We start from the raw sequence: 8,524 nt of genomic DNA, 5'->3' as shown, positions 1-8,524 counted from the left end.
CCAGTCAGGTGGGTCACGTCCATCTGACGGCAGAACTGTTGGAATTTTTGAGACGTATAAGCTGGTCCATTATCAGTCTTAAGGAGTCTGGGTTTCCCCCAAGCACTCCATGCCTCAAGACAATGTTGAATCACATGTGAGGCTTTTTCTCCGGTTAACGGAGAAGCAAACATGATGCCAGAACATGTGTCAATGGACACATGGAGATATTGAAGTTTTCCAAAGGAAGAAACATGTGTAACATCCATTTGCCAGACCTGTAGAGGTCGAATACCGCGTGGGTTAATTCCCACATGAGGAACTGGCAAGAACTCACAGCAGCTTTGACATTGAGTAACAATGTCACGGGCTTCTTTTCTTGTCAAGGAGAAACGACTGCGTAATGTTTCAGCCGTCACATGAAAATTGTTATGAAAATTTCTTGCAGCCTCTACCGGGGATGATAGGGCAGCAGCCACCACTTTAGTGGCCTTATCTGCCAAATCATTTCCCAGAGCCATGGGGCCAGGTAGGCCTGAATGGGCTCTAACATGAGTAATATAAACAGGAAATCTTCTAGATAACAAAACTAATTGTATTTGCTGAAAAATATTGGCAACTCTACTGGAAGGCTTAATCACTCCAGCCACTTCTAAAAGATTTACTGCATTAACCACATAACAGGAATCTGACACAATATTAAGGGGTTCTAAAAAGGTTTTTAAAACTTCTAAAACCACTAAACATTCTACCACTTGAGGTGAATTTTCATTATATTGTTTGGATACCACTTTACCATTAGCCACATAGGCACCTATGCCAGTTTTTGATCCATCAGTATATACCACAATCCCATTTTTAAGTGGGTTTCTTACTGTTATTTGTGGAAAAACAACAGATTGATTTTGGGCAAACTGTAAAATTGGATGTTTTGGATAATGGTTATCTATTTGTCCTGAAAAGGAGGTAACTAAAACTGCCCAATCATTAGATGTGGCTGCCAAGGTTTGAACCTGTGCAGCGGTATAAGGTACAATTAAAAGATATGGACTTTGCCCAAAGTGGGTGATTGCTGCTTTTAGGCCTTTAAGGGCAAGCTGTGCAATTGCATCAGGATACCAATCTATTATTTTAGCTGGGGATACGTTTGGATGGATCCACAACAATGGCCCATTCTGCCACAAAACTGCGGTTGGCAATTGTGCTGTCTTAAAGACACACAAACTGAGAGGCTGCGAATCCTCAATACGTTGTAATTGTGCATTCTGTAAGGCTTTTTCCACCTTTTGTAAGGCCTGGTTAGCAGCTAGAGTAAGAGCCCTAGGGGAGGAGATATGAGGATCTCCTTCTAAAATACCAAACAAAGGCCTTAACTCAGCGGAAGGAATCTTTAAAAAAGGTCTGAGCCAATTAATATCTCCCAACAGCTTTTGAAAATCATTTAAGGTATGGAGGTGATCTCTTCTTATCTCTACCTTTTGGGGCACAATCTTATCTGGGGACACCACAGAGCCCAAGAATTGTCCTGTATCAGAAATTTGGACCTTTTCTGTGGCTATCTGTAAACCCCACTGACTTAAAGTTTTAAGTAGAAAAGGATATGCCTTTTGTAGCATGGTAAGGTCTTTATGGCACAGGAGGATGTCATCCATGTAAAGGAGCAAAATTAAAGAGGGGAATTGTTCCCTCACTGGCAAAAGAGCTTCTTGCACATAAAGTTGGCACATTGTAGGACTATTGGACATTCCCTGTGGTAAGACCTTCCATTGATACCTCTTATCAGGTTCCATGTGATTAATAGAGGGGATGGTAAAGGCAAATCTGGGCCTATCTCTTGGACACAAAGGTATAGAAAAGAAACAATCTTTAATATCTATAATAATTAAATTCCAGCCACGTGGTAAGGCGGAAAGTACAGGGAGACCCCTCTGTACTGGGCCAAATAAGTTCATTTGCTCATTAATGGCTCTGAGGTCATGGAGCAGTCTCCACTTTCCTGACTTTTTCTTAATTACAAAAGTTGGAGTATTCCAAGGTGAGGTAGAGGGTTCAATATGGCCTAGTTTTAATTGTTCCTCTACCAGTTGAATCACAGCTTCTAGTTTTTCAGAGGATAGGGGCCATTGAGGAACCCACACTGGGTCCCCTGTTTTCCATGGTATGGGCCGTACTGCCCCAATGGCCACTAAGGAAAACCCAGACCCTGTCTGTCTTGGTTTCCATTAGGTGAGATGGGCTCTATCCTTCCCTGTTCTTGATGTCCTAACCCTTTTCCTTCTTTATAACCCATCTTTGCCATGATATTTTTTGCTTTAGCTGAATACCCTCCTGATGGGGTGTTTTCATTGGACAAAATAAGGCCCAAATGCTGCATAATATCCCTTCCCCAGAGGTTAACCGGGAGTGGGAGCACATAAGGTATGAATTTCCCTTGCTGTCCTTCAGAGGATTCCCACGTCAAGGCAACGGAGCTTATAGTGGGACATGATTGATATCCTAGGCCCTGTAATGAATGAGATGACTCTGTGGTGGGCCATGCTTTGGGCCACCAATGTGTAGAAATTATACTTTTATCTGCTCCGGTATCAAGGATGCCTTCAAACTCTTTTCCATTAATCTTAAGGCAGAGCTTAGGTCTATCATTTAAAGATACAACCAAATAGGCAGAATCATTTCCTGAGGAGCCCATCTTCTTTATCTCAGGTCCTGCAGATTTTTCCCTGGTATTATCAGGGAGGAGCAGCAGCTGAGCTATCCTATCTCCTTTACTAATAGAAAAAACGCCTTTAGGGCTTGAGCACAGGACCTGTATTTCAGGGGAATGTTGACAATCCATAACTCCAGGGTGGACTACTAAGCCCTGTAAGGTGAGTGAACCCCGGCCGAGAATAAGGCCCATGGTTCCCGGGGGCAAGGATGGTATAGGCTCCACTGGCACCGGCTGAATACTCATTTGAGGCATTAATAGGAAGTCGGAGGCGGCACGCAGGTCCACCCTTGTGGGTCTTCCTGGGTCGCCTCTCTGACTGCTTCCTGGGTCCTGACAAACCGGTTCCCATATCTTTGAGGGCCCTGGGACCGAGGGCCCGATGACCCGTTTTTTGGCACATAAGCTGATTGACTATCAGGTGGGGGAAGGACTCTGCCCTTTATATCCCTCACAGAGCGACACTGGTCAGCTCTATGATAACCCTTGCCACACTTAGAGCAAAGAGTGAGAGTCCCTCCCTGTTTATCTGGAGCTCTGCAATCTTTCTTAAAATGCCCAGGCTTTCCGCAGTTAAAACATGTCCTCTGATTATTTCTGCCCATGGAGCGGTTTTGGGATTGAAGGATGGCAGCCGCTAAACCTGCATTGCTGAGAGGTCCCCCAAGCTCTCGACAGACCCTGAGCCAGTCTTGTAAGCCTTTGTTCTTTCTTGGGGCTATGGCCGCTCGGCACTCCTTTGTGGCTTGCTCATAGATGAGCTGTTCTATCAGAGGCGCAGCTTGCTCTGACTCTCCAAAAATACGCTCTGCTGCCTCTGTCATTCTGGCCACAAAATCTGAGAAGGATTCCTGAGGTCCCTGGATTATCTTTGTTAACTGCCCAGTGGTTTCACCTGCTCGGGAGAGCGCCTTCCAGGCCCTAATAGCCGTGGAAGAAATCTGGGCATAAGCTCCCCAATGGTAGTTTGTCTGATCAGCAGAATAAGCTCCCTGACCCGTCAACAAGTCAAAAGTCCAATCTCTCTGCTCTGGAGTCAAAGCAGCTGCGTTTGCTCGGGCCTGCGCTTGTGCAGCTTCGTGCCAAAGCGCTCTCCATTCCATATATTTGCCCATACTAGGGAGAGCGGCTTTTACAATCGTTTGCCAGTCAGCAGGAGTTAGTGCCATGCCGGCGAGCCTGTCTAACTGCACCAAGGTAAAATTAGCATTGGTTCCGTATTTACGGACCGACTCGGCGAGTTCTTTAATCTGTACGTATTCTACCGGAGCGTGGACACGCCCACCCTCGGCTCCTTCAAAGACTGGAAATGCCTGTTGTATTTTCCTTTGTTCCTCTCTGGGAATGAATGAGTCTGCGCACTGCCTCTCTGCGCACTGCCTCTCTGCGCACTGCCTCTCTGCGCATCTCTCTGCGCATTGCCTCTCTGCGCATCTCTCTGCGCATTGCCTCTCTGCGCATCTCTCTGCGCATTGCCTCTCTGCGCATCTCTCTGCGCATTGCCTCTCTGCGCATTGCTGACGCACTACGCAGGGCGGGGGCTCCGCATAGGGCGGACCTTGAAACCGACTGCCGGGAGGTTGAACAGTACGCTGGCTTTCGCCAGCCGCTTTTGGCTTTTTTCTTGACCAATTAGCTGGCTGGTAATGGGCTGCTTCTTCCTCCCAGTCTGTTTCCTCAGAGGAGAATTCTTCATCTGCTTCAGAGCTACTAAGAGCTGGCTTCCTGAGCTCATCTAGTGACGAGTATCTCCTAGAGACCTCCGCTAATCGATCTTTTTTCTTTTCTTTTTTCTTTTCCTTCCTTCTAATCTCTCCCCAGGTATTCTTACCTGACCTAAACTTTTCCTCGGGTTCAAGACCCTTGGAAAGGCCTGTATACTTATTTTGTGTACCATATTTTCTCTTTGCTCCTACTCTCTCTCCCCGCTTTACTTCTGATAGATTGCCCTGAATTTCATCCAGAATTTTCAGCCCTATCTTAATCACCTGATAACATGTGAAAAGGAACAAAAGGGCTCCTAACATTAGAAAAAATTCAAGGCCAAACATTTTCCACTTTACTTCTGATAGACTGTCTTGAATTTCCTTAGAAAGTTCAAGGACAGGCGTACCTCGTAAAGCTGTACTCACTGGTACTCTCGTTCCCCAGCTGAAAAGTTCTGAATTCATGCAGTTGAATCCTTCTTAACAGTCTGCTTTACGGGAACCTTTATTACCGCAACCCGCAGTTCTGGTTCTGGAATGAGGGATCTTCCTTGTGCCGGTCCCGAGTTTTCTTGTATTTTTTCGTCCCGGATTTTTTCTCGTCCCGGATTTCAGCACCAATTCTTAATCGCGTTCTCACGCGACCGGCCAGGAAAGACGCAACAGACCAGAATCTTCTGCGGCAAAACTTTATTGCTTACATCTTTGGGAGCCAGGAGGGCAAGCGCCCAGCGCCCAGCCCCAAAAACGAAAGCCCCTTCAATAATGAAACCGAAACCCCTTCCCTATTTAGGAGAGTTATATTTCGCCTAGGACGCATCACTCCCTGATTGGCTGCAGCCCATGGCCGAGCTGACGTTCACAGGAAAGGTAGAGTACAAGTAGTCATAAAATACCCTTGGCACATGCGCAGATTATTTGTTTACCACTTAGAACACAGGATGTCAGCGCCATCTTGTGACGGCGAATGTGGGGGCGGCTCCCAACAACTTGTTTAATGTTCTAATTATAAAAATGGTATTAAAATAAAATTGGGTGAATAATTAAAAGTTGGAATTTTCCATTTAAGAAGAAGCCAGACAAGCATTCTTGACTCCTGCTGTTCCAATAGTTTCTAGGAAATTATAGACAAAGGGAGACTAGAATCATGCCAGCAACAGAGGCTTGAGAAATCACTTCATTCTAAAATCTAGTTGGAGCATCTATTATATAAAGATTAAAACCATGGAGTTAATTATAATATATAATTCCATTTCTATGAGGTATCTATAACATTCAAATTTATAAAACCAGAGAATTCATTACTCCTTTCCAGGAACTTGGAGGTATCAAAATAAAGATCTTTTTATTTTATTTTTTTTTTCAATTGCTCTGGGGCTTCTTTTGTGTTAGATCAGAGAGTTCTGAAGCCAGGGTGTACAAAATAGTGCTCTTCTATCTCTCCCTCTTCCCCCCTCCTCTTTCCTTTCTAGATGAAAAAAGTGTGAAATGCTATGTTCTATCTTTACATGGTATACTGGCACTTATGAAATCATGAACTTAGCTAAACTGTGTATATCAGAACAATAAGAAAAGTAACTAACAGGTTAAGGTAGCAGGATTTCCTTTAAAAATAGGTCAGCTTTCCTAGCAGGGATATGTGAATCTATGAGTCTCTTTAAGAAGGGGAAATAGAATAGACATCTTGGATGGACAGGAGTGGGGATAGGGGTGGGAACAGGAGGGATCAGGTTGGGAGTGGAGGTAGAGAGTACTGGAAGAGAAAACTGTAATGAGGAGGGTACTTATGGGGCTAGCTAGAAACCTAAGTCTATGGAAACTCCCAAGAATCTATTAGCATGACCTTAGCAATATGAGATATGGAACCTAAAATGGCCATCCACTGTAACCAGACAGGACTTCTGATGGAGGGATTGGGACACCAATCCAGCTACAAAACCTTTGACCTAAAATTTGTCCTGCCTACAAGATATGCAGGGGTAAAGATGGAGCAAAAATTGAGGGACTGGGCAACCTATGACTGGCCCATCTTGAGATCCATGCCATGAGATGGAGCCCATCCCTGACACTATTAATGATATTTTGCTATACTTGAAGACAGGAGCCTAGTCCAATCATTATTAAAGAGGCTTTATCCAACAATTGATGCAACAGTTGCATCCAACAGTTGCAGAGTTTCACAGTCAGACATTAAGTGAATTTGGGAAATCCTAAGAAAGAGGGAGAGAAAGGCTTGTAGGAGCTTGAAGGGATACCACAAGAAAACCTACAGAGTCAATTAACCTTGTCTCATAGAAAAACACCAAGACTGAACCACCAACCATGGATCATGCATGGGACTGACCTAGGACCTCTGCACATATGTAACAGTTATGTAGCTTGGTCTTCATGTGGGATTCCTAACAGCAGGAGATGGAGTTGTCTCCAACTCTGTTTCCTGGTTTTGGGTCACTGCCTCTTCTAGCCTCAATAGGAGATATGCCTCCTCTTACTGCAACTTGATATGCCAAGGCTAGTTGATGTTCGTGGGAGGCCTCACCTTTTCTGAAAATAAATGGAAGAGAAGTATATTTGGGAGAAATCTAGGGGGAGAAGAGGGAGAAGAAACTTCAATGAGGCTATAAAGTAAATAAATTAATTAATTTGAAAGAGACAGGTCAAGTCTGTATGATGTCTGCATTTGAAGTGAGATAAAGAAATGTATCAAAGTTTTGCAGTAACAATTTTTGTTCAACTAATACAGAATAAGGCTTTGCTTAATGAAATACACAGATGGGTATAAGAGAAGTCTGGGAGCCTGACTTATGGCTATAATTAAAGAGAATTGTGTACTCCTCCTACTGCCAAGATCAAACAGATTATTTTCTTCACATCTCCTCTGTTATAATCTTATTTTCTGGTATAAGAAATAGCACAAAGATCAGGGCAATAGTTCTGTCTAGAAAGTACTTGCAGAAGCATCAGTATATGAATCTGATACCTTGATCTCAATTAAAAGAAGCCAATGTGATGGTGAACCTTCATAAACCCACTACTGGAAAGCAGAAGTAGGAGAAGTGATTCGCTGGCTAATCAGTCCTCTTGGTGATTTCCAGGCCACTGAGAGACCATGTCTCAAACAAAACAAAACAAAACAAAACAAAACAAAACAAAACAAAACAAAACAAAACAACCAAAAAATACAAAACAAAACAAAACAAAAACCCCAAGTTGGTTATTGCTAGAGAAATAGCACCTGTAGTTATCCTCTTGTTTCCCAGGCATTTGCACACATGTGGAGACATACATGTGCTCACAAACATATCCATAAACATACAATCATGAACACACACGTATACACAAAGAAAGAAAACATCAAAGATGCAACTAATGTAAATCTATTTCACTTCTGTATCCCATTAATTCACTCAAAATTTCCAATTGCCACCAAAACCATGAAATCATATTTATGATTTGTTTCTATCAATACTGAATAGCTTTTACCATTCACTTAAGTGAAAAACTGACTTTTGTGCTTTAAATTTTTACATAATATACTATAATTTACTTGCCATTTAGAAAATATTGAACAGAAAACTCACATTATATAATTATGGAAATTTAATAGCAGTTAAGATGTATAAATTAGATTTCTATTTAGTCACATGATTGAACATAAATGTCATGAATACAGTATCTGTGCTTGTTTTGGCAGTACATACTAAATCTGGGACAATACAAAGAAGATTAGCACTGGCCCCTACAAAAGGGTGATTTGCAAATTTCTGAGGCATTTCATATTTTTAAGTACAAAATAATCTGAACCTAGAGTATACATATCCAGTTTTAGTAACTCATATTGCATTATAGAAGAATGTCATATAAATGTGCAGTTTACCATCTTTCTGAAAGGATATTTATCTTGTTTCTGGCTTTTTCCATTTTGAGTGCAGAACTAGTGAATGTACTTGTCTCTGTACACTCAAACAAAAGATCCCACAGCAAAGGTCTTCTTCAACATTTTTCATTTATATCACTTTCACTCAAGAGATTCTTAGATGATCCCAGGGTTTTGTTTTGTTTTTTCTTTTGTTATTTTATTTTATTTATTTAAATTCTAGTCATTGAACCCCTCAGTCCCCTCTCCTACAGT

The 8,524-nt window shown here is 42.5% G+C and overlaps 1 non-coding gene across 1 annotated transcript; it reads left to right on the top strand.

Annotated features, from left to right (window-relative positions):
• The first annotated feature begins 8,072 nt into the window (after positions 1-8,072).
• On the top strand, positions 8,073-8,176 carry Gm23013. Its single transcript, XR_003956554.1, has one exon. It is a non-coding gene; the product is annotated as a U6 spliceosomal RNA (small nuclear RNA).
• Positions 8,177-8,524: the final 348 nt, after the last annotated feature.

Source organism: Mus musculus, chromosome 6 (assembly GCF_000001635.26).
Source record: "Mus musculus strain C57BL/6J chromosome 6, GRCm38.p6 C57BL/6J".
NCBI classification, from domain to species: Eukaryota; Metazoa; Chordata; class Mammalia; order Rodentia; family Muridae; genus Mus; species Mus musculus.
The sequence above is the reverse complement of the archived record's forward strand: the minus strand, read 5'-3'. Positions and strand labels throughout refer to the sequence as shown.